Source organism: Phalaenopsis equestris, unplaced genomic scaffold (assembly GCF_001263595.1).
Source record: "Phalaenopsis equestris unplaced genomic scaffold, ASM126359v1 Scaffold218946, whole genome shotgun sequence".
NCBI classification, from domain to species: Eukaryota; Viridiplantae; Streptophyta; class Magnoliopsida; order Asparagales; family Orchidaceae; genus Phalaenopsis; species Phalaenopsis equestris.
The window spans coordinates 277,288-304,360 of NW_018237354.1; the positions used below are offsets into that span (position 1 = coordinate 277,288).

The window sequence follows — 27,073 nt, forward strand, 5'->3', positions numbered from 1 at the left end:
AAAGAGTGGAAGACCAAAGATTGGGGACTAGAAAGGTCAAGGAGAAGGCAAGATGCTCATGGACTAGAGTGGTGAGCTTGGCAAGGAAGAACCCAGCTGGGGTATGAAGCCCACAACAAGAAAAAAAGAAAACCTAGAGCTTAGCCTCATTTTATTTCCTTTCACTCAAAAGCAAGGCACTAAACCCTACATTTTTTTAAAAAATTGATTACTTGAACATAATGAGATGTAATATCTCAACCGATCCACTTCCTTAATTACAGAAATTGTTTTATCTTATATTATTGTTAAATCCGACATTGTCCTGTAAACCACGCATAAGGAATGGAGCGTAGGAGAGTGAAAGAGAGGGAGAGAAAAAAAGAGAGAGAGGGAGAAAGAGAGACTATAATAGTTTGAATAATCCATTAACCTTTCATTATAGAAATGACCCTCTATTTATAGAAACAGGGGGTGTGAAGTATACAATTATTTGTTTACTCCAGTTTGAAATAAGGAAATAATAGAGCATTTTAGTCATAAACAAATATATGAATAAATAAAATATAAAAGGATTTAATATTTGGTTGTCACATCCTTCAGTCATCTAAGGCGGAGGTTTTTGGTTGGTTCATCTCAGGGTCTTCGGTTGGTCGAACTATGGGCCTCTGATCGAACGAATCGAGGGTCTTTGATCAGTCATGCTGTGGATATTTAGTCAGTTAAACTGTGGTTCCTCGATCATCCAAGTTGTATGGACCTTTCGTCGACCAAACTATGAATCATCGATCGATCGGCTCTCATGGTTCAACTAGAATAACTGCTCCCTTTGAACGGAAATCCTGCTGCTAAGATGAGGCTAGATTGTCGGGCAGAGGGCACTTTACCGTAATTCGACAGGTAGCCCCACCTCTTTAATATGAAAGCTGCTAGGCAAGTTTGTGTTGGTGTAGCATCGAATGCTAGTAGCGTTGAAGGGCCTTGAGATTCTTTCTGAGACGTCTAGTGTTGTCATTTGAGGAGTACAGCAGTACAGCTCTCCTTCTGGGATGGGTATTCCCTGGTGCTTGTCCTAAGGGGTTATTGCTCAACAAGTCTTGTATAGTTTTTAGGGAGACCATGGTTAGGCATCGAATTTCATGGGCTCACATTAATGTGACATTTGACTTCTGGTGGGCCATCTTTGACCAAGTTTGTCTTTTGGGCGATAAAATTTATCAGAGATTCATGTTAACATATCATGGGTGTACATATATAGTTCCTCGGATTCTATTACTTCTTGAAAGTCGTGTTGCAATAAGAACAAAAAAATTTAATAGAAAAAGCACATTCATGTCAAAACCAATGCTTTAATAATAGAACTCCTTGAATTTTTGCATCCACAGCCTTCTATAAATAGGGCGCAAAGGGCGTCATAGTCATTTATATTTCCTGTGAGTGCATAGGTTCGACCGTCTAAGTCTGAGTGGCTGTAATGGTGAGTGGAAAGAAATCTCCATCAGATGCCCCTCCTGAGGATGTGCTAAGGGAGTCCTTCGGAGGGAGTGGACCCGAAAGTGTGAAGAAGCCTGTGGAGGCAAGGTGGTCGGAGGAGAAGACCTGACACGGAGGAGTAAGACAAAAGAAGCAGTTCACTTCGAAGAAAAGACGGATGGTGAACTTCGACGAGGTAGGATCTTTTGACTCGTTCACTCCCCAACCATAGGGAAGCAAGGAAGGTTGCCCGTGGGTTTGCCAACTGCACCTTCGGTGGTGGCCCACGATTCCCAGCTGAGTAGCTCCTAAGCCCAGGGCAGCCTCGAAGTGAGGCTGTTGGAGTTCCCAAAGGGCAGACCCTTGCTCCACCACTGAGCCTGTGGCTCCGGAGTGGAACTTCAGGAGAGAGTCGGCTCGTGTTGCGTTTGACCCTAGTGAGTTTCCCTTCAATCAGATGGTTAGAATTGGACCGATACTTGGTTATGTAGAGAAGGTCCATTTTATTTACTTCTTTTTTTATGTTGATGTTTTTTTAATCCAATAGGTGAAACATACGTGGGTGTTGACTTGCCAATGGTAGGCATCGTCTGAGCTTTTGTCTCTGAGTCGACTGGGAGAAACCCAGTTCAGGCACATGGCTGAGCGACCAATGGTCATGGGACTGTTCCCTAGGGAGTTTTTGCAGGGTCTGGTGGTTCACCGTTGAAAGCAATGGTTAATAAGCTTGAGGAGAAGTTGGTGGTTCTGAGGGTTGAACACTCGGTCGAACTCGCGGTTTTGAGGGCAAAGATGGCCGACATTCGAGTGACTTCGACATTCCTCCAAGTCCATGCCTAAGCCGACAATGTGGATAGATTTAGGTTTGGCAGTCCACTGTTATATCATAAGTTGGGTCGGTGGGGACTCCTCTTTCCTGAGGCGGCTGATGACCCACTTGTAAAATACTTTTTATTTGAATGAAATAAAAAATTTTTATCAGTGAAATAAATTTAAATTGTGTACATTTTTTCTTAGAAATTGTCTATTTGATGCTTTCTAAAACTGAGGCGCCGTTTTGAGTAGCTCTTGAAGTCTTGCTGCCACTGTATATAAAAAATTATCAAGGAAAATTCGACGCATTTGAATCTTTCCAAACCCTTCGGTCGGTATTCCCTTCTGGCTTCTTTGCAGTTCTACGTTGGTTTTCAGGAGATGGCAAATAAGTACTCCTCGAAGCGCTTTGGTTCGTTCGCAAAGACAGAGGTGTCGACTATTGGACCAACTGACGTTGCAGCTATCCATGACACTTATGTGTTCAACGTTAGTACCATAAGGGAGGTCGATCGCAATGTTCAAGCGACCGATTTGTATGATACTTATGATTTGTTACAAAAACCAGTTTCTCCTAGGGTTGTGGTTGTTTCTATGTACAGAACTGCGGCCGGTCCTCAACCATTATGGGGTAATTCCGTCCAAAATAAAGCCTAACTCCACCGTGACCATCTTGAATTATGGGTCTATTGCCGACGGATACAGATTTTGTGGTTGCATGAGTTATTTTCTTACATGTTCTCCTTCCGGGTGGAACCCGATGGCTATGTAGTCTTTGGGTTTACGAGGAAATTTCATCTGGTCGGCTTGGAAAATAATATAAAGGATTGAAAACAGAGGTTCGTCATCGGGTCAGCACAAAAGTTTGGGGTGTTGAGTCAGCCGTCCGGAGGAATGTACAAGAAGGAAAGATCATTCTTCGTCCAGATCCGAAGCTTGGACTTAATAGTGGAGGGAAAAATCTTATTAATTGTACGATACACCGATGAGACCATAGTTAATAAGTTTTGAATCCAAGGGAGTTCTGAAAGGAAATGAATACGGAGTTACAGGCAGTGTTTGATGCCATGGAGGAAAAGCGGCAGACAGATAGGCTCTCACAGTCGGAGAAAGAGAAGAGACCACGCTAGAAAGCAGATTGACCTACGAACGAGCCAAAGGAATTTGCTCATCTTGTGGATAGAAGAGTAGAAGGCAACTACTAGATCTACAACCGGGATCTTGAATTCGAATTTACTACACTTTGTATTTGAAACTATAGTCGAAATTCAAAACGTTTCCACTAGCGATTTAGTACTGATCTAGCGAAAGTCGATCATGATAAACTTAGGCAAATGGTCCTGTGAAGAGGAAGAGGATGCTTGGGTCCCTAGCTACCCCGACCAGATGCCAAGGAGTTTTCAAGAGGGCCTTCTGACCGAGTGTCTGCCAGTCCTCGTCAGGTGCTTTCAAGCTTCACGGATGAAGATGATCTTCCCCTGCCCCCGGGGAATAAGATAGAGCGGGCGATTGGAGCCCTATGCAGGAGGAGCCGAATGTTTTTGTTATGAGGGACTTTAGATTTGCTCTTGTTGATATGTTGTTGAATTGGTACTTCAACAGCCCGGGCACGGACAAATATGCTACTACGATCACCAATGTCTTATTGTCCAAAAAAAATTGAAAAGCGTTTGGACAAATATGACCAATGGGAGGTCTGCCGCCTAGTTGACGATTCTAGTTGTTGGGGTTGGCCTCGTCCCACCACATAAAAGCCTAATATCTTGAGGTCAAGAAGTCAAAGACTGAGGTAGTGAAGTGAGTCAGGGTCGTGGAGACTCGAGTGTTGGCAGCTGAAGTAGAGGCCCACTTATCTAAGGTTGAGAAACGAGCGGATGAAGCAGAGGCCTTGTTGGCCTAGGCTGAGCGAGATTTGAAAAATGCGCCGGAGTGGCTATGCATTATATTGGATGACAATGCAGAGCTAACAGAGAGGATTGCAACCATGAAAACCACCACAGAATTTACTTCGAGCCAGCTCAAGCAACTTCGGCTCGAAAGTGCGCTAGCAGTCAACCGGTTTGTACGGGAGCGTCAGGTGGACCTGAAGTACTCCGATACGGCAGAATTAGTCAAGCTTCATTCCTCCCCATTAGCCCCAACAAGAGACAACAAGTCCTCAGATGATCAGGCGGTGGAGGATGGCTATTCCAAAGGGTGATTTAGTCTTCAACCTATTTGCACTTTAATGAAAGATAGAATTTGTTCAATGAAGGATTATATGAATGAAATTCCATACGACTTTCCACCGATTTTTTGGACATGATTTTACCTTTGTTTATTTTACCATTTATCAATTGCAGTATATGTGTCATTCGATCACCCCCGATTGGATAGTTTCTATTGCGCAAGAGGGGTTTGTCAATTGCCCCACCTAAGTCTTACATTATCCTTTGCCCCATTTGCTTGATTGGTCTGTCATAACTTCGAACTATGCACATGCAATTGGTTTGCCCCCCTTCACGGAGCTTGTCGCTACTAGATAGGGAACTGCCTCGAGCTTTATCTGATTCTAGTTGGGAGGGGTAGGTTTTATAATGCTCGAGCATTGAGGGTCGACTTTTGGACGTTTGGATGTCGGTCGGGCATTGTGCACTGCGAAGGGTCATCCTAAGTGTTTTCATCGATTTGACGGCTTGCGTAATCGATTAGAGGTAATGGTGTTTGGCTTGCATCTTATACCTCCAGAACCTCAGTTACATGTCAAGATCTCTGCCTTAGATGGAATACCATCGAGGATCAATACTAGGGCAATCACAGTACTCTTTGTGGAGCTTATCGCTACTGGTTAAGAAACCATCTCTAAGATTTTCATCCAACATAAGTTGGGAGATTAATGGGGGAATTTCCTGTTGCGTTTGCTTAATCGAATCGATGCCCCACACCGGGGTAGTCACCGGGAATTGCTTCCGGGGTGATTTACGCGGTACCCTTTGTGGAGCTTATCACTACTAAATAGGAAGTCGCCTCCTGAGCTTTGTCTGATTCAAACTTGTGAAAAGGACACGTGAGCACCGTTGACCGATTTTTGGATTCGGCTGATCGGACGTCTTTATCATCATTGTCAGCTTCTTTAGGGTCGAGTTCCCCAAGTATTGGCTAAATGTCAAAGTGCATAAGCTCCTCGAGCTCCCCGAGTATTATTTCGACAAGGGGTTGCATATTAAATTAGCAAATTCATATTTTTTGACTTTTGTAGTATACAAAATTATAAGGAAATGTAACAAAAAACCGCCTCTTTTTATTAAAATTTCACAGGGATAAACAATGAAGATTTCTAAGTATTTGAGGTCAACTTTGCTCCATGTTCAAGGGACTCCTTGGCTGGTATAGGTCTTCAATTATACGCCCCGAGACAGACCCTTTAGTCGACGATAAACTGTCCAATCAAGGTTTGATCGCGCTTGACGACCGACTGCCCACATCCAGCCAGATCGGCCTTCACCAAGAGATCTCCGAGCGCAAAGGTCTTCTCACAAACATGCTTGTTGTAGTAGTGCACGGTGCGTCTATTTACTTCCTCCTGACAGAGAGCTGAGTTAGTACGGATCTCCTCCACTATTTCCAACACGAGCGCGCTGCTCCATTGTCATTCACTTCCAGCCACTGTCAAGTAGTTGAAAGTTGAAGCGGTTACCATTCGTTAACTGTGGTGATTTTACTCTACAGCAACATAGCCTCCATTACGTGCAAAAGCATAAATGTTGTTTGCCCTATAGCGGTTGATGGCATTGTTCAGGTCGCCCAGAGGACAGACGACACAACATCAACCCATTTACCCTTGGCTGCTTCGGCTTTCTTTCTCAGCAAGTTTAAGATTATTTTGTTAGCAGCTTGTGCCTATCCATTGGTCTGGGGGTGATGCATTGATGCAAATTTCATATTGATACCTTGCTCTGGCAAAAGTCTTTCACTTCTTTGTCCGCAAATTGATTGTTATTGCCTGTGATGAGGGTGAGTCTATACTTGCATATAAGATCTGTCCAGATGAAGTTCTGTACAAACTTCATTGTTATGTGGGAGAGTGGCTTCGCATCAATCCACTTAGAGAAATGATTAACTATAACCAGAAGAAAATTGTATTAGCCCTTCGACAGCGGGAATAGCCCAAGGATGTAGATTCCCCAAATGGAAAAAGTTCAAGGACTGACGATCGACCGCAACCTTTGGGTCGGCAGGTGTACTTGTGCGTACTTCTAACACTACTCAAATCTCGTCGAGAATTCTTCTGCATCATTTAGGAGTGTTGGCAAGAAGTATCCTTATCGTTGAATCCTGTATATGAGTCTTTCCTCCATAATGCTTTCACATTCTCTCGAATGTATCTGCCATAAGAGATCTTCCTTTTCACTCTCACCTATGCTTCTCAAATAAAGAGAAGTAGTTGACTTCCAAAAAAGTTTTCCTTTAATCAATACTTAGTGGACAGCCTTACATTTGACCCTCTTTGGATCAGTGATTTTTTTTGTTATTTCGCTAGTTTTTTAGGAAGTAGGTGTAAGGATCCATTTAGCTTCTCACTCCTTCGATTTCCACCTCCATCACTTAGAGTTCTTCAATGGTTGATCGCATCAACTTCTAATGTGTGGCCCCGCTAAGCGAATGCACTCGAAGAGAAGACCAGCCACCTAATTGTACTCCATGGAGGTATGTTACATTTTGAAACCGAAAAACTTCGGCTTTATTGAGATACTTAGCCATCATGTCCCCTCTAACTTCAATGTCTACATTTAATTCTTTAACCACTTTCTGAGAGTTTGACTTCACGTGTAGGTGTCGAGCTCCCATATCGTAACCAAAGTGCAACTTGACAATCAAGGCTTTGTACTCTGCATGGTTATTGCTGACCTCAAACTCAATGACCACTGAATGATAGCCGTGTTCTCCAGTCAGACTGCTCAGAGACAGTCTTATGCCTGCTCCCGCCTGATTGGAGGCTCCATCAACGTACAAGGTTCATGTCATTTGTTCGGCACAGGCTCCTTTGCTAGGCAAGCATGGTTCTAAGAAGTCCGCCAGAAAATTCGCTATTGTTTGCGCTTTAATAGTTGTCCAGGGGATGTAGGTAATGTCGAATTCACTCTGCTCCATCGCCCACTTAAGAAGACGACCAAAGTGTTCGGTTGAGTGAGGACATATTTCAATGGATGATTGGTGACTAAATAAATGGGATGTGTTTGGAAGTATGGTTTGAGACTGCGAGCTGATATAATCAAAGGAAAAGTTAGCTTTTCTATAATCAGATACCTGAGTTTGGCATCTTGGAAGACCTTACTGGCGTATTAGACCGAAAATTATTTCCCTAACTCCTCACGAAATGACCCGACCCGTAATTACTTAGTTTTTTAAGCTTCGAAATATGGTAAAAAACGTGACCCAATTTATATTTAAGCGGCTAGTGTACAAAATAATATTTTATAAAATTTAGAATTTGATTTATATTTCACACACTATGAGTTCTAGGCAAGTATATATATCGTTTCAAATAATATAGAATTTTCTTTTAAAACCCCAAGTATCAATCCAACAGAGAAGCGATGTAAGAAATCCCTTATGCTAATTCTAGTGTAGTGTTATCAGCCCTTAGTTTGGAATGTCGATTAAAGTGATTTTTCTAAAAACTACTTTTAAATAAAAATCTTAAATATAAAGATAACTTTTATGGATTTAAAGATAATTTTACTGGATAAATTGGTTTGGAGAATTTTGAGATATTAAAAACTACCCTTCTCGTGCAATGACCTAGATAATGTGTAGGAATGAATGCTTAAAATATAATGTTGTCAGTGACAAATAGAAGCATATCTATTCTTTAGCCTCCCGGTGCTAGCAAAGAACATTGGCTAATCTAGAGTTGTTCACCAGTTTATGTAGTAGTGCTGAGTAGATTCTGACCTCTCGTTTCTTGATTACCCACCGTGCCATCTCTATATGGCTTATTAAGGACCCTTACGATCCAAGCTCTAAACCGAATTGATAAAAGAATCTAGTATATCACCCTAGAAACATCAATTTTATGTCCATCAAAACTTATCTCCCTATCTATTTGCACTCCCCTCAGGTGATCGCAATGCCTCTGCCCAAGATGAAATGTGGTATTCAATAGTTGGGTGAAATCATACCCTCTCGGATCATTATGTTTCGCAACAGATTTTAACATTACAAGTAATCAGTTTGAAAAGTAAATTATGAGCCTGTGAAAATACCATCACATTAATAAAATAATAGAATATCTAAACAAATCTAGATTCCTAAACATGCATCTATTTCATTGCAAAAGACAAGTAAAATGAAGATAATGGTATAAGCAGTAAAAGGATTGATAAAATTAAGTAATAAATTATATGCCAAGAAGGAACATGTCTACCTACCCTCTTTCGAGTGTATAGGTATTTTTAATAATATATTAGTTTTATGCAATTATCTGTCACCTAAAAGCATCTAATAAAAATAGATAATTATATTATATTTTCTTAAAAGTTGCATTGCCGCCTAAACTATTTTACTAGCTAATCGGTCAATGTGAGTGGACTCAAGTTGCGAGATCACCACTCTCCCGAGTTTTAGTTTCAATTACAATAAATTTTAACATAACTTATTGTCACATAAATTATCTCAATGAAGCAAATGAGACATTACTCATCACATGAATATAAAAATAATTCTATCATAAAACAAATTTTCCTACACATGTCACTACTTCAAATTAAAAGAAAAGAGTAAAAAAAAACTACTTACGAAGCATGGATAAAACACAATAGGAAACCTTGTTTAAATCAAAAAAAATCCACTAGAAAGAGTTTACAACAATTATAAATAAATGAATATCACAATATTTAGTTTTTCCCTCTGAAAAAAAAGAAAAAAAATCTCTCCAACAAAGTCTCTTGTCGATCCATGCATCGCTCATAATTCCTTACTCATATCTCTCAAAATCCCTCACCAATCTCTCCAAAAAAGTTGAGAAATCTATTAGACTCATGCCAACTCTCTCTCAATCTCACTAACCACTCTGAAAACACACACTAATTACTTCCTAATTACCACTTATGAGAGGAGTCAACCCCCCTTTCTCCAAGATACACATCTCTTCATCCAAGAGACACATTCTTTCATTCCAACAGACTCTTCTCTTCATCCAAGAAACTTTTCAAGTGTCTAGATTCATTGAATCACTCCATGGGGCGTGCAAGTAGTCCAGAAGCTTACAGAACATCCTAGAATGGTCCAGAATCGACCAAAAATCGTCCAAAAACCGTTTGGGGTACTATAGCGCCTGCTTAAAGTCATGTATGGCATTGTACTGTCGCTATTGCGCCACCCGGCCCACAACTCCATTTTGCCCCGTTTCGCCGCGTTTCAGCTCCGTTGCACTCCAGATTGGTATACCTACAAAAAAGACATGAAGACAACATTTCTTTAAAGTGTAATTTCATTAAAAAACATGTCATAAATATGATAAAGATTAAGCATAGAAAGACATCAAGATGTGTCTGGTCAGAATTTTCTTCCGTGCTCAATTTGGCTACAAATTACACCGTTTTTGCTTAAATTTCGCTAAAACTTCAATTCTTGTACCTGAAACCAAAAGCATGCAAAATAGTTTACTTTAAAGTATAATATCATCAAAAAAGTACATAAAATTAACATGAAATGCGCACTAAAAACAGGTAGATTTAAAAGTGGTCTCATTGGTCTCGAGACTCAGAGTGAAGCAGCATTTCTATGAACAATAATGTTATTGACACAGGAGCATTCCCCTCTGAACATGGTACATGAGTCGCACAGCTCCCCCAATTGTGGGAAATAGAGAGACAAGCCGAATCAAACCCGATTTCCTTTTTTTATGTTTTCTTTTCATTTATTCTTTATTCATTTTTATTCATTCCCTATATATGTGTTGCATTAGGGTTTGGAAGTTGATTTTCAATGAATTTTGTATCTGAACAGCCACCGGCACCTCTTCTTCCCTTCGAGGGTTGTATCCTAGGATTCCAGATGGTGCTTTGACTGTATCATGGCTTCCAGGTGGTGTTAAACCTTTTCTAACTCCTCCGCATCCCTCCCATTTCACTGCCAAGCATTTCTCCTCGCTGTAAGCAGCGCCCACAACAGCCCTTTCGTTGTTTTCCTGCAGTTTCCACGTTGTCCAGCCCTTCTTCTCTCTGCCCTCACCTAGGACAGCCTTCCTTTGGTTGTTCGGTAGTCCACCTCACCCCCCATCACTGTTCCAGCCCTCCATCTTCATTGTCACTGCTATTCCAGCCCTTCCTATTCCTGCCATTATCCCGGACAACGGTACCACATTGATATCTATCACTTGTTGTTCGGAACCCAAGAAGACATTGCATTGTTATTTTCAGCTTTCCAACCAAATTATCCGCCATTCCATCACCTTACAAACCCTCGTTGATCATCACCACCGTCCTGAGATCCACACTAGTTTGAGTATTTGTGTCTTCTCTATTGCTATTTCAGATACCCAGGTGTTATGTTTTTTATTCTCTCTTTAAAATGTGTTGTTTGTACAACATAATTACTTTTATGATAATATTTGGTCGTTCTATTGTGGTTTGGGTTAGCTCTGATATCATTTGATATCACAGCTATTCTAACCCCAGTCTTATCCTAGGATTTCAAGCATCCATCCATACCGAACCCTACATCCACTCAAAAATTTTCTTTCCCACCCTTGCAGTATTCATGTACAATGTATTCCACCTATTTAAACCCAAAAATCCCAACCACGCCACCAAAAAGACATTGTAGGAGACTTATTAAGTAAGAAATGCCACAATGCCGTTTATGAGAAATCTACAAGGAGATGTCTGAGAACCTTCTATAGAGAATTTGTGACGGAAAATCCTCCAATTGCAACAGACGCTTACCCCTTCGAGAGGAGGCAACCGAGATGGGTACCCATAGCAGCAACGGTGATTTGCTAGATAGAATGAATGGTGTGAATCTCTTCCACCATGTAGATTCCAAGAATGAAGAACCTCTACCCAGAAGATTTGACCTAAAATATCTAAGCAAGGATTTTGAAGTAATCATTGATTTCCTATATTTTAATGGTTACTTGGATTCAGAAGAGTTCATTGAGTGACTCAAGGCCATGAAACTTTTCTTTGAGTATCAGGAAGATCCACAGTACAAAATAATGAAATTCTCATCCAACAATTTAAAAAAAGTGCATTATTTTTATGGTAAAATTTGAAGCACATACACCGACATGAGGGAAAAGACAAGTTTACTACCTAGTTAAAGATGAAACGAGAGATGCAGCGCCAGTACCGACCAGTTCACTAGAAACTGGATGTTCAGACCCCAACTTCAAAAGTAGGAGACCACATCACTGGGAGACCATCACATCTTACAGGTATGGTTCAATTTGAGGATCTTACAACCAAAGTACAACCAAGAGAACATACAAACCCACCCCGCTTAAGGAGAAACTGATTTATAGTAGAAAACAGGTGGAGCAAACAAATATTCCAAAATATGTTCCAGCTAGAAAGGGTTTCAAGTGTCACAAATTTGAGCATATTGACTCAGATCACACAAACAGGGGAATAATTTATTTCATTGAGCAGTGTGTTGTTATGAAATGGGTAATGACACAGTAGACATTGAAGATGGAGATGACAAAATAAAGAATACCAGCTTTCAACTGAAGGAAAAAGATGCACGCGGTTCCAAGTGAGAGAGACTCTAACCGAGTTAATAGTAGTTGTCCAAGACGGCCTTGAGATTGAGGAGCCGTCACTAGAGATGTTATAACTCCCGATAAAAGAAATTCAAACTTTACAGATATATAGACTCCTTCCTAAGTTATTGAAGGATGTCTAGCAAGTTAGAAATGAGGCCTTTTGTGCTACTTCTAGAAAATTATATGGAGTTATTTGGATATTAAATATAGTTCAACAGTGTACCCACAAATAGATGGTCAGATAGGTGTAAAATATAGCTTTGGAAATTGTCTTAGGAGATTGGTGATGAAGAAAATTCTTCAATGGGATTCAAATTCTACTAGAAAAGAGGACATTTCTAAGTGGTTATTAGTGAGTAATGCAACCTGCCATAGATTTCATCCTAGAATTAATTTCTTCTCACATACTTATTAATCAGATACGTCCAGCGGAGCACAAGAAGTAGGAGGTACAATTTAAAGATATAGTGGCTCGAGACCTGATTCATGAAAATACTCGTTTACCTACAGTGCTAGCTCAGATTATAATAAAAGAGGATCAAAACTTAGTCTACCAGGATTGCTTTGAAATGATAACGCCTACATGATTAATTGACCAGAAGATTGCATTCACTCCACCTTCAACTTGTTCAACTTGATTCCATACTACAACGAAACATAAGCTTTGATAGAAGAGGTCGAAGCTACCATAACCCGAGTAGACCGATGTCAGAGAACTCCGCTCCAGATGTGGGACGCGAGCTGCATAGCTCCCGTGATCACAAGAGAAAGGGAGATGTAATTAATCAATCCTAATTTCATTTTTATGATTTATTTCCTATTATCCTTCATTCATTTTTAGTCTTTTCCTATATATGTGTTGCATTGCGGTTTGGGAGTCATTTTTTCATGTGTTTTGTATCAAGATAGTCGTCGGTATCTCCTCTTCCCTTCGAAGATTGTATCCTAGGGTTTCGGGTGGTGCTTCGGCTGGATCTTTGCCTGCATGTAGTGTGTATCCTTCCATAACATCTCTGACTCCATACCGCTTCACCGCCACACATTCCTCGCTGCAGGCCTCCTCGACAACCGTCTTTTTATTGTTTTCCCACAATTTTATCACTGCCCAGCCCTTCTCCTTGCTACCCCCACCCAGGGCAACCTTCATTTGGTTGTCAAGTAGTCCACCACATCGCTCACACTACTCTAGCCCTCCATTTTTGTTGTCATTGTTGTTCCAACCCTCCGCCTTTGTTGCCAACACCCAAGACAACTATACCACATTGATATCTATCGCCTACTTGCTATCTGGTACCCGGAAGCCATTGCATTACTATTTTCATCTTTCCAACCACCTCGCCCACCATCCCACCACCTTCCAAACCCTCGCCGATCGCCACCACCAAGTCGAGATCCACCCTAATTTGAGGGGGTGTCATGTCTGTTGCTATTTCAGATTTGCAAGTGTCATGTTGTATTTTTCCTTTCAAGTATGTTGGTTGTAATCGCCAATTTGTTGTCAGTAATAATATTTGCTTTTCCTATTATGTTTTGAGTCAACTCTGGTTTTTAGATTAATAAAATTATGGAAGGAATTAGATGGCACTATATTAATGACAGGCTTAGATATTATAATTTATGCCACAAAGAAACAAACTCGAGCATGCTAAAGATCATAGACTATTGATTAAAATCTAGAATTAGGCAATATATTGCACGCTCAAAATCTAATATGCACATAACTAAATTTAGAATTAAGACATTTAGTCGAAGCTTACTATTTTCTATAATATACAAAACCATGAAGAAAAGTAATGATTTAGAGAATATTACCCTTGAGTATAACATAAAGATTGATTAAGATAATCAAAGTCAAGCTAATCAAACAGGAAGAAAAGAAATTATATATTATGAATGATGTTTTTATATTGCATGTTAATTCCAAAAAATGTGTTTAAGGAATACAAAATACTTTATACGAGTTAATTATATTTTACAAAAGTTTTAAGGTTAAGAAACATTTGGTGTAAGGGTAATATAACCAAGCATTACCATGCATATTCTCGTTCTGTTATTAAATTAATAATAAGTAAAATCCCAATACTTATGTTAAGAACTAATAAAAAGTTGAAAGGTTATATTAAGTGGAGGCAGCCCTATAATTATACTAAGCTTCATGGTTATATTAGATTCTATGATGTATATCTGTAATAAGTGCACGCCTAATCATGCAAACGAATTTATGACATCGAGAAGTAAGGCTTAAAACTCTCTAAATAAGAAGATCATCCACTAACCAGGATATATATAGAGGTATATACGAACTGTATATATAAGCTGGTTACCAGATTTATGAAGCTTGACAGTATAATGTTAGATGATTTCATTTCAAACCTGAAAATTATGCTATACATAGATATTGGCATTATATTATTTAATGTAGAATTCATAAAAGTTGACATTAATGCCATTAGGATTAAAGTCGAACAAGTTTTTCAGAAGCAATTGAGGTGGTTCATCATATTATTAACTAAATGAGAAGGGCTTCCATGCATGTACTGGCCTTTGAATTAAAGCACTTGTTAATAATTGAATTCATGATTTAATGTTTGAACAATTAACCTTTCAAGCCTTTTAAGTCGTTCCAAACATGATATCCTAGTGTTATTGCACAAGATATGAATTGAAACATATTGAGATAGTTATAAATGAATCATGCTTGTAGATTACATATAAGCAAGATATACATGCCTGTACATTGAAACTCATCGATCATGCTATGATGGAATATGAAAGCATGATACGAATAGAATATGTTTTATGATATTCAGGATCGATTACACAATTGGCATGCATAAATGATAGGACTAGCTCTAGAAAACATGATATGAAAGTGTTGAACCAAAATCTGTCCTTTTGACCATGCCCAAGGAATAGAGCCGGATTCCGAAGGAAGGAGAAAGAATGCGAGAGAGAGAGAGAGAGAGAGAGAAGTTGCCCCGTGGGAGAGAGAGAGAGAGAGAGAGAGAGTTGCCCCGTGGGAGGCAAAGAGAGGTGTTCCTGGGCCCTTTGGCCCCTTTTATTACACATAACTTGAAAGTTACAAGTGGGAAATAAAGGGGAAAGATCTCCCTACATGAGGGGTGAAAGAGAACCCTAGGCACCCCTTTCACAGGCCAAGAGGTCCCCTACTTACAGCGAAATAAAGAGGGGAAAAGGTGATTTCATTTATGCCCCTGTTTAAAAGGGAGCAGTAAGGGATATTTCAGTTATTTCATTATTTTGAAGCGTTGGAGTACGTCGACAATGGGTGGTTGATTGCTGGGGGTGGCCGGTCAAGGTGGCTAGTTGGAGCTGGGTGGCCAACCCGAGGAGATGGAGGCCTACCTGAGGGGAATCTCTGCTCGCACGACTCTGATGACGGCTTATCCTTGCTCGGCGAGGTGGCATTTTCTGCCTATACATAAAGCACCCGAGTTTTTTACTTCTTAGAAATAAAGTTGTGATAAAAATGAAAAATTCATAAGTATAGAAAAAACTAGTTCATAAGCTCTAGCTGGACTTATTTTATAACAGTCATTTCGTTGGCCTTTGATGAGTGGATTTTTTAGAAGATTATTGATTAAGTTTTTAGATTTTTAGATATGATACTCGGTGGATCGATTTTTGAGATGATTATTTATTCGCTCATCCTAGAGGAGATGCTTTGTTTACTCGTCCCGTAGAAGAGGCTTTGTTAGCTTTCTTGAAGGAGAAGCTTTATTTGCTAGTTCCAGAGGAGAGGCTTTGTTCGCTTGTCCCAGAAAAAAAGCCTTTTTCACTCATCCCAGAGGAGAGTCTTGGAGAGAGAGAAAGTTATTTTATATTTCTTTTGGAATACTTTTTCGAAGGAAAGGTTAGCGAGAGAAGAAAGATGTCTTTTGTGGTTTTTTTTCTTAACTTTTATTTGTCTTTATTTTATCTCCATTTTTCTTTTCTTTCATTTATTTTTTCTCTTTCTTCCTTAATGAACAATGAATAAATAAAGTAAAGAGAGGAGGTGCTTAACTCCCCATTTTGTTCTTCTATACGGATCTTTTCCCTCTTGGAATGAAGAGTTCTTTTTCTTTTGTCTTTTCCTCTTTGTCTTTCATCTCCTTTATGTCTTGTCACCTTCTTAAATTATACTTTTGTCGTTTAACTTGTCACATCTTGTCTCTTTCTTATTTCTTATTCTTCTTCATTTATTTCCTCTTCTTTTTCTTTTCACTTTTTTATTTTATTTTGATTTTTTGTTACTCTGCCATTTGATTTTCTCCAACCTCGCAGGCTTCTCATCTTGTTGGCGGCACGCTCCACGGTTATTGTACCTTTTAAGGTATTTAACCAAAATATGTCTTTTGAATCGTGCCCAAGGAAAAAAGTCGGATTTTGAGGGAAGGAGAAAGAAAGATAGAAAGAGGTGAAGTGTTGCCTCGAGGGGGGAAATGAGGGTCCTTTTATTCCACATAACTTAAAGGTTATAAGTGAGAAGAGAATGAGAGAGATCTCCATACATTAGGCATGATGCCAAGGAGTTTTCTATTTATAGAGAGAAAGAGAGAAGAATGTGGTTACAGCCCTAACAAAAGAGAAAGAGACTCCAAGCAGAATCTGAAAATAGCAACATAACATAACATAGCCCTAATTCCTCCAAACAATAATAAAAAATACACTCATTAGGAAGAAAACAAGAAAGGAAGGTAGGGGAAGGGTAGGCAGCAGTGTCACCTCTCCCAAATAGCCGCTCAAACTAGTTGGGAATAGGTTTCTCCAGCCAGTCTGGCTCCCTAGCCCCGCATCTGTCTCCCGGGGATTGGGGGAGCTTCGACCTCGTTCGTGGAAGATTCTGGTTCATCGTCTGCAATCCTAGTAGCACCCGTATCCCACTAAAAGTTGCACCCCCTCCAAGGCACTTGAGAGTCTACCCCCAACTTATGAACAAGCATCCGCATCTGTCCAATCTTCTAAGAGTCTAATACTGAACTGAATTGAGTGTGTGTCTCACCTCTACTACTGAATACTCTCAAAGTCATCCAGGGGGGCTTAATCAGGTCTGAAGTGGGGGTAACCTGAACCATTTTTCCTAATGGTGGTGGTGGTGGTAAGGTATTGAGACCTTGACATTCTAAAATATCCTTTGTCGTGTTTGTCCCATGTCTGGAGCTGGTTTCTCAGTTCTATTATGCTCTATCATCAACAAAATTGGTCTCATCGACGCTACTCTACTGGTAAGGACACCACCGAAGGAAGTAGGATGATGTGCTTCCCATACATAGTGAAAGCGTATATGCTTTTAAATCAATCATGTCGAGTCTTCCGCTCAAGCTGACACGATTTTCCCAAGTGATTGACATCTATAGGGACAATGTCGCACCACAACTGGTCCTGCAATTGGCCCCCAATCAAAAACTCCACTAAACATCTTCAGTCAATGCTGACCCGATTCTCTTTCTTCAGCCACACCATTGAATACAGCTAGGAATGCCTCTGAATCATGAGCTCAATTATCAAACATTTATGTAGATGTCAATTTCTTATTCTTCCCTCCATCGATGATTAGGTTGCATATCTTCTCATTCACAGTGCACCAGGTGTATAATATATTGTGATGAAGCAACTGCGACGTATTAATATTGGTCTGTAGGACACGTCAAACTACGAGCACTTCTCAGTTATCTGGTGGAAAATGACACACCTCACTCTGGTCCTTAGTTGTCTCCTCGTTGCTAACTTCCTCCACGGTGCCTTGATCTGTGAGGGTGACTTCTTGGCTCGCAGGACAGTTGGAGGCTATTTGGTCGTGGTGAGACATCTGAAACACTTCCTGACCGGTACTGTATTGGAGGATCTACCTTTCTCTTATTTCTTCACTCTGATCCGGCTTGTGACTTCCTTATCCGGGCTTGCTAGTTCCTCGTAAGGTACCCTTGTTGGTCATGGTAGTTGTAGGTGATTGCTTGACTGAAGGCTGCTGCCTAAAGGACGAATGTTGCCTGCTCGGTTCTTGTTATCTTTCCACCTTCAAGGCTAGAGTCAGAACAACTCCAAGTGACGAAAAAGTTTGCAGCTGCATCATGTTGCTAACAAAGACCTACAGTCCCCCAGATAACAGGCTATGGTACGCTCCTCTGACTCGGTCAAATCACACCTCATCTGCAACTGATCAAACTGCTTTGTAAACACCTCTACTAATAGATTCCTACACTGCAGATTTGGGAGCCTCAGAAAAATATCCTAATGATAATGGGTTAAAAGGTATTTCCTCTGCATCACTTTCTTCATCTTCTCACACCTGGTAATCTTATCGTCGTCTTCCCTTTTTTTGTCTTTGTACTCTCTCCAACCACAAAGAGACACTTTTCTTAAACTTGATAGCAACTAATTTGACCCTCTATCCTCTAACACATATTTATACTCGAAGATTAGTTCAACAAATTACAACCAATAAATAGTCTTCCTCCATCAAACTCTGACAAATCTACTTTAATGTCAAAGTCTCTGTGCCCTCCAAATGATATCTCCTCTCTAAAATTTTGCCTATGAAAATGATTCAGATACCTTTTCTAGGTCTCCTCTCATACTAGATTTTGAAACTCTGTGGTCTGTCTTCTTCATCATTGAAATTCTCCCTATGGAAGGGATTCAGATCTTCCTCTCTTTCTCTCACTCGACTTTCCTGTTCTCGGTCAAGCGTAACCTCTCCCTGGGTCATCTCACCAATCACTGCAAGCCTCAAAAAAAGGCGATGGAACTCTTACCGTATGGCATAGTTCGGGATTGGGATTTGTAGAATTGGAAAAAATATTTGGGGGTAGGAAAAAAATTTTTGGTTTATGACGAATGTTAGGAAACCATAGGATAAGACTAAGATTAGGCTAGCTCTGATATCAAATGATACCAAAACTAATGCAGAAATTAGCTGAAACGAAAGCAAACTTTAAGCACTGAATTAGGGTTACAACACAACACAACACAAACTAGAAAAAACAATTCAACAAAAACAATATCCGACTAGGCCAAAAGAGATGATACGAGGGCGGTGGTGGTGTCAGCAAAACAATAAGGGGAAAAAGAAGGGTTGAAGGTTGTAGGGTATGTGGGAAAGTGGTTTAATGGACAATTTAAGGGATGGAAGATTGAGGTGGTAGTGAAGGCTGTAGGGTTGGATGTGGATGGGCTGCAAAACAAAGAAAGCTGTTGTACAAAGGTCAACTGGGTGCAAGAGGAGACTGGCTTTGAAGACAGTCGACGGTAAAGGGATTTGGTCTGATGTTAGAAGGCTGGAGGGACAAGGAGGAAGATTTTCGGCAGCTATGAGGGGTAAGGAGGAAGGGAGGGAGATTAAGAAGGATACAACACCACCTCAGCGCAGGAAACAACCGAAGCACCACTAATCGTGGAATATAGCACAAGCTGTGGTGAAGAGGACTCCAAGGAGAATCTGAAAACAATAACACAACATAATGATCCCGATTTTATATGACAATACGATATATGCGGTTACAATCTTAAGTTTTACTTATAATTCTTATTTTACGACAATGCCAAAAACTTGATCACCAACAACTAGACAAAAATTTGACTTCGAAGCAAATAAGGATACAAATATTTTATTTAAATATGAGATACTACGCAAATTCGTATCGTTATCAAGTAATATAGGACCTTTTGATTATCCTGAATATCGAACCCACAAAGGAACCCACAAAGACAAAAGACAATATGCAACTAAGATCAGAAGAAATTAGATAACAAATTCTACTTAACAAAATATTCTTACTCAAGTTTTAGATTCTATAATAGGAATGAAAATTCGATTCTTTCTGTAATTTTTACTAAATGAGAGTAAAGTAAACAATTAGCTAAACTTAACTGGATATTTGCAAAATGAAGGCAATATAAATAAATTATTTTTTTCCTTATCATGAATCATTAATAAGTATAAGAATTCTGTTATGAAAGTATTCAAATTGTGTTGTGTCAAATAAGAGCAATAGTATTTTTTACTCTTACTAAAGATGTTATAAAGAACATTGGCTAATTTAAAGTTCTTAAAGACAGGTTAAGTAGGGAAGATAATAGCTCTCACCATAGAGTTTCCTTTTTTTCTTCCACCTAAGGGCTAACATCTCGAATCAAGACCTAAAACTATAAACCAAATTGGGGGTTTTAGTCTGTCACTCTAAAGTCCTCTAATTATACACCCTTCAAACTTTATTTCTCTATTTATTAACATTCAATCATATGAATTACATTCTCATCCATACAATCTCATGTGATTTTTACCATTAGTTGACTGAGACAATACCATCTCGGATCTTACATGTTCTCACAAAAGATATTAACAACTTAAATGGTCAAATGAAGAAGTAAATGAAGTACAAAGTTTAAAATCATCACAACTTAGTCCAACATTAAAGATTACTACTTCACACAACTTCCATTTAATACTTAATAACATATCACTTTAAGGAAAATGCTAAAGAAAAAGTACTCAAAATTCATGGAGAAAACAGAACCACACTTAAGTTTAAATATAGAAATCATGTAAATAAAAAAAAAGTCTAAATTAAAACTTATCTCAAATCCTCTCCACCAAACTCTTGAAGTTCTTTTGAATCTCTTCCTTTCCTTACAATACAAACTATAACTTAAAATAAAAAGAAGGAGGAAGAAATCTGCGGTGGCATATGTAGAAGAGTCTCTCGAAAAGAAAAAAAAGAGAGAGAGCGAGTTCTTCAATCCAAGTCTTCTTTTATAATTTTCCAAAAGATCACTTGGTATCTCTTCAAAATGTGTCCACATTCAATGAATTTTTTCAAGAGTTGCCTCCTTTCAAAAGTCAATTGAATGTATTTTGGTGTTCATTAACTATTTCTCACGTTTTCACCAATGGTTGCTTCAAACACCTCTTCAAAAATTCTTCCAATTTCATTGAATCGTCGAGTAACTACTTCTGGCGCTTAAGCGCGAGGTACTTGGCGCTTAGGCCCTTCTCGGTTTTCGAGCGCGTAAACGCCAGTTCTGGGCATTTAGGCGCCACAGTTCTTTTGCACAGCTTCATTCTTGCTCCAAATTTGATCTTTTTTCACTCTTTTCACAATTTTTCATCCATTTGATTGTAACGAAAAGAAAAATACAAAAATATCTTCCATTAGAACGCAATATCTCAAAAATTAATATAAAAATATATACATAAAAACTATATATTTTAGGTGTATCTCATAACATAACCCTAATTCCTCCAAAAAGCAATTAAAAAAACTATCATAAGGAAAAAATAAAAAAGAAAGGAAAGGGAAGGGTGAGAGACAGAGTATAGCCCCACCAAAATAGTTGCTCGACCAAATTGGGACCTAATCAGGGCTTAAGGGAAATGATAGAACTGATTCCTCTTGTCAGCCAGCTCAGCCAGTTGGCTCCCTAGCCCCAATTGCTAAAGTGAAGGCTAAATTGTTAACATAATCTTGCCAGCCAGTTCAGTCAGTTGGCTCCCTAGCCCCAAAAGCTTTGAATAATCCATTGATATGATTGACGACCAGTTGAGAGTACGATTTAACAAGTGTTTTACACCTAGTCCAAATGCTAGTCTACATCCAATGACAAATGCTTCAAACTCTAATTTGTTGGTTGTTGCATCAAAATTAATTTGAATTGAGTGGTAGCGACTCCTGAAGGTTTCCGTAAATTCATACCAACTCATTTCCTTCGATTTCAGGATGCTTTGTCTACAAAAAGCCTCCATAGTTTCTCTTCATGAGTATTAATCTCTTTACTCATTAGTCCTGAAAAATTTGCCAAAAAGTTGATGACCGCTTGAGCTTTTATCATTGTCCACAGTATGAAAAAAAAATCAAATTAATTAGTTTTACTGACCACTTAATCAATCTTCTAGAGTGAAAACGTTTGGCTAATACTAATTTCAGCAGATGATCAGTTAAGGCATAAATACCATGAACATAAAAATAAGAAGGTAACTTATAGAGATGATTAATTTCGATGCAAGCTTCTCCATTATCATATATCTTTATTCAGCTTCACGTAAAACTTTCTCACATTTATAGAGAATCGCTTCATGTTCTCTTCACGAACTAAAATTGAGCTTATCACTTCTTTCCCAACTCCAAAGTGGATGAATACGTCATCTACTGCTCCTAGACTTTACAATAACGATGGAGATGACAACAAGATTTTTAGCTACTTGAAAGTGTGTTCGCACTCCTCTATTCGGACTAAGTGGCTAAAAATTTTCATGATCTTGAAGAATGATGAGCATCGATCACCAAATTTAAAAATGAAATCTATTTAAAAAATATCCAATTTTTTTTAGTTTTAATGAAAACTTGAACAATCTTCTAGAGTAATCAAGTTTAGCTAATACCAATTTAAACAGAAGGTCGGCTATGACATAAAAATTATGAACATAGAAATAAAAACGTAAGTTTCTTACGAATATGATTAACTTAAATGCAAGCTTCTCCATTATCATCCACGTAAGACTTTACTAACATAACATATATAGAGAATTGCTTCATGTTCACCTCACAACCTAAGACTGAGCTTATCACTTTTGTCCTTACTCCAAAGTAGACGAATAAATCCTCTCAAGCTCTTGGATTTTACAGTAACGAATGCGATCACAACAAATTTTTTAGCTGCTTTAATGCTTGTTTGCACTCGTTTCTCAAGACGAAGTGGCTGAAATTATTCATGATCTTGAAGAATAATGAGCATCGATCACCAGATTTAGATATGAATCTATTTAAAACCGCAATCCGCTTGGTCAGGGTCCGCAAATCTTTGAGGTTCCTTAGAGGTGGCATATACAAGAAGGCTTTGACTTGCTCCGGATTTGTCTTTATTCCTTCGGGTACAGGTATATGATGGACTTTTTGATGTTGCCCCGAAGGTACACTTCAATAGATTATGTTTAAAGTTGAATCTTCTCATAATATTGAAGATTTCTCTCAAGTTTTGTACGTATTCCTCAGGCAATTTGCTCTTAATTAGGAGATCATCAATATTGACTTCAATGCTTCTTTTCTTTTTGATTGACAAAAAATTACATCCATTAGTCTCTCATAAATATCTCTGATATTTTTTAGGTTGAAAGACATTATATTATAGCAATAAACCCCCTCTCTAGTATAGCAATTTCTTTTAAACAACGAGATGTATTTCAATTTGATGATAGTCTGAGAATGTGTCTAAGAAACTCATGATTAGGTATCCCACTGCTGAGTCGACCAATGGATCAACATGTGACAGGAGGCTACTGTCTTTAAAGCACGTCAACTTCAGATTAGTCAAGTCGACACAAATTCATCATTTGTTGTTAGCTTTTCAAACCATCATAATATTCACCAACCAATCAAGGTATTATACTTCTTTGATCAAATTTGCATCCATCAACTTTGACTTCCTGTCAAATAGATTCAGTTAAAGTGGTTGTTGCATCGCTCATCTTCTGCTTGATTGTCTTGGCGCCTAGATTGACGTTGAGTCTATCCCAAACTACATCAATGCTTGCTCTTGACATCTCATCTACAATCCAGGCGAACAGATCATGATTTTTCTCAGGACTGCAACCAGTCAATTTCGATATTCCATACTGAAGCCAAAGCTAATTTGAAAGATTATGTCCATTTCTTCTTTGAAAATGAGCGCTCGCTCTATAGTCTTGGTGGCTTCCAAAATGCTAATTTTATTCATGTTGAGCTTGAGGACGTCTTCTTGCATGTTCTCCATAGCTCCTATGTAATAAGTTCGAGATTGCTCCTGGGACGGCGATGATCTCTCCACCCAAAATTTTGACAACTATACGATAGGTGAAGGGAGCCTTAGAGGTGTCAAGTGTCGGCCTGCAAAAAATGGCATTATAGGTGGTCGGAGCACCCACCACAATGAAATTTGCCAAAGCAATGTAATGCTCATTGTAATACTTATCTCCTTCTCTTCAAGTTACTGATAGAGAGATTATTCCACAAGTCTTATTCCTTTCTCCATAAAATCCACAAATGGATCTACAGTAGGCGCTAGCTGAATGTTAATTATGTTTTTTTTTTTTTTTAAGATTCTTTTGAACAAACTCTTGACAAAACTTCCAGTATTCATCAGTATGTTTCCAATTTGATAGTTTGCGATCACCACAATAATTACAATGGCCTCATTAAAGGGATTTATGCCGACAGGTAGATCGACGTCTGTAAAGGTAATGGGTGGATGGACTGGAATGGTTGACTGAGTAGAGTGATCAAATTGACTTCTCCCATCTTAAATCACTTCGGATTAGATAGTCATGAAGCCTTGGTCTATCACCTGCGAAGATGATTGGTACTATGTCGGCTTTGCCTTGCCTCTGGGTGTTCACATCATGGGCAACAAATTCCTTCAACTTCACTGCTCGAATCAACTCCTCGATGAGGTTTCGAAGGTGTCGACACTCTTCCATATCATGATCATGATCTCTGTGGCAAGCATAGTACTTGTCTGGATCATGCAAGTGGCTTCCTGCTCACACTGGCAAGGGCTTTCTGAAAAATTCTTTGTTCTGGATGGCTTCGACAATCTAAGCAATTAACACTCCGGTGGAATCACTTCCAATGGAGGAATCCTAAGATGGTAGGCGAACTTGTCTTTTGGAGATGTCTTAAGATTCCCTCTAGGTGAATCTACCTCTTGGTTCATTGTAATCCGTAAGATGTAGTCTTCGAAGACTGCCTTCTAGCTACCTAACTCTAGACAAACTCGGCATGGTGCTATACTCTTGAGCTGAAATATGATTGTTATCAAATTCTAAAAACTCAGCTAGAGTCCTTAGCTTTATAAAATAAGGGTGTTTCTAAACGGTCCCTCATGCAAGTTTTATGCTACTGTTGCGTGGCATACACAAGATTTTAAGTCCCTGACAACGAGTATCTTCTGTTGAAACCTGGTGATAATGCTCCTCGAGCTCTCTGAAGACTCTTATCACATCATCAAAAAAGCTTGAATTTCTATGATTTTTGAGCGTTGACAAACTAGGCTACGAACATCCGTTTGGAGGTGATAACTCATGCAAGTTATTAAACCATTGTAAAGCAAATTACATCAACATGATAAAAAATAAACGGCACTTCAGGGCATCATCCATCATATTAGGCACACAATTTCCTCGAAAGAAGCTACATGATCAGCTGGATCTGATATTCCTTTATAAGTCTTCAATAATGGAATCATAAATTTCTTTGGTGCTTCGCATTTGTAATCTGTCTCGAAAATGCAATCTCCAACAGTTTCTGCTGCTTCTTTTGTCTTTTTCATCCACTTCCTTATCTAAAGAGTCAAAAAGCTCCTCTTTTGGAATGTACAACTTGTCATCTTCTTCCTCCAGCCTTGAAGGAGCTCTTCTTGACCTCATCTTTGATATCTCCCGCCTATGAACCACTGATCCTGATGACTCTGTATGCATCCTAGCAAGAGTTATGGAATGAGTTATGGAGGATTCTTGCCTTGCTTCTTGTGTCCACTTTTAGCTCATTGATTCATTGCATTATGAACTCTCTGGTATAATCAATCTTTCTTCTTCATTCTCCCTCGTGTTGAAGATCTCATCGCCAGATTTCGATATGAACTTCACGCTCATCGCACATTTCAAGATATTGGATTCTTTTAGAACGTCGGGCCCATATCATTTGTGGGCTCACACAACCCAGAGAAGTCATCTGAAGGGAGAAATGAAGATGGATGTATATGTGCTCTCCAAGCCTTAGCTCTTGGTTCCTTGCGAGAGAGATGGAAGGAGAAGATAGTTTTTTAGGGGTTCGCCCATGTCCCCACTAAAGGTGGGAGAGCTCATCTATTTATATGACATAGTTAACTTTCTACCCCAACAGGACTACAAAAAAAGAAAAGAACAATATAAAATTTTAGAGAGTACAGTATTATGTTTATCGACAACATTCGAACGAAAGATGACGAAATTGGTGTCAAGGGGCTCATAAATAGATATGCATGTATATATGTTCTTTAATGATGATCTTCACTTTGGTGGTTGGTTAATCCCAAGAAATACTAGCCGAGAGATCGGCAAGTCCCCAACACAAGTCATCCCGGTAGCTAAAACATGACAACTAACAAATCGGCAGATGAAGTTGAAAGTTCGCCTCGGCATGTAAGCTAGTGCATGACAACAGGCACATCAGCAGACGAGGTTGGTAGGTTTCCTCGACAATCAACATGTGTTGACTGTTTTGAAGAATATGGGCATCCTAGGCCCACAATGTCAGTTAACATAGGTATTGGCTCATGAAAGCCATTTATTGGTATACAAAAAGAAAAGAGTGAGTGAAGATAAGAGAAAATCCTCATATATACATAATGATATTGAGGTCCCACAAAGGAATTAAGAAATTCGAAACCCTTTAAGAAAATTCCCAAATAAGCATCCATCAAAGTCATTTCATTGAATTTATAACTTTTATTGTTTGCATTTGAAAAGGCTTATTGTATCTTAGTTTGAGATTAATGAAACTTGCCCACATAAATTGTGCATATGAATGATGATTTTGAAATATGATGTACTTCTCGAGCTCTTTTGAAGTTGTGCTAGACAACAATTTTAACTATAACAAAAAAAATATGATAATAATCATTAGCAATACCTGAAATGCTTGAATCATGCCTGAGAACAACTTTAATTATTATATGAATTTTCCTATAGTTGAGATTAATTGCAGGTACCAGAAATAATAAATTACTTTGTGATTATTCTATGTATCATTTGTTTACGTCTACTTAGATATCATTTTTGATACTTATAAGGAATATCCATGAATCTCAAAGATATGTGGAGTCATTATGATATGATGCATATTAAAAACATATTTTTTAACTTCATCCGTTGCTTCTATTCTCGTTAGGACTTAAATATATAAAGTTTGTAATAAAATCAATAGTTTTACTTATTCTCGCAATTGTTTTTGCATCCCACATTAAATTTCTACTTCTAGAGTTCTCTTGCTCCTCCCTTTATTTCTATAATAGAATTGTCGGCGCTTAAAAGGAAAGGGAGGAAGGGAA

The 27,073-nt window shown here is 38.8% G+C and overlaps 1 protein-coding gene across 1 annotated transcript in view; it reads right to left on the bottom strand.

Moving 5' to 3' along the window:
• Nucleotides 1-27,073, bottom strand: part of LOC110037357 (putative leucine-rich repeat-containing protein DDB_G0290503) — a 59,489-nt gene that overhangs the window by 5,629 nt on the left and 26,787 nt on the right.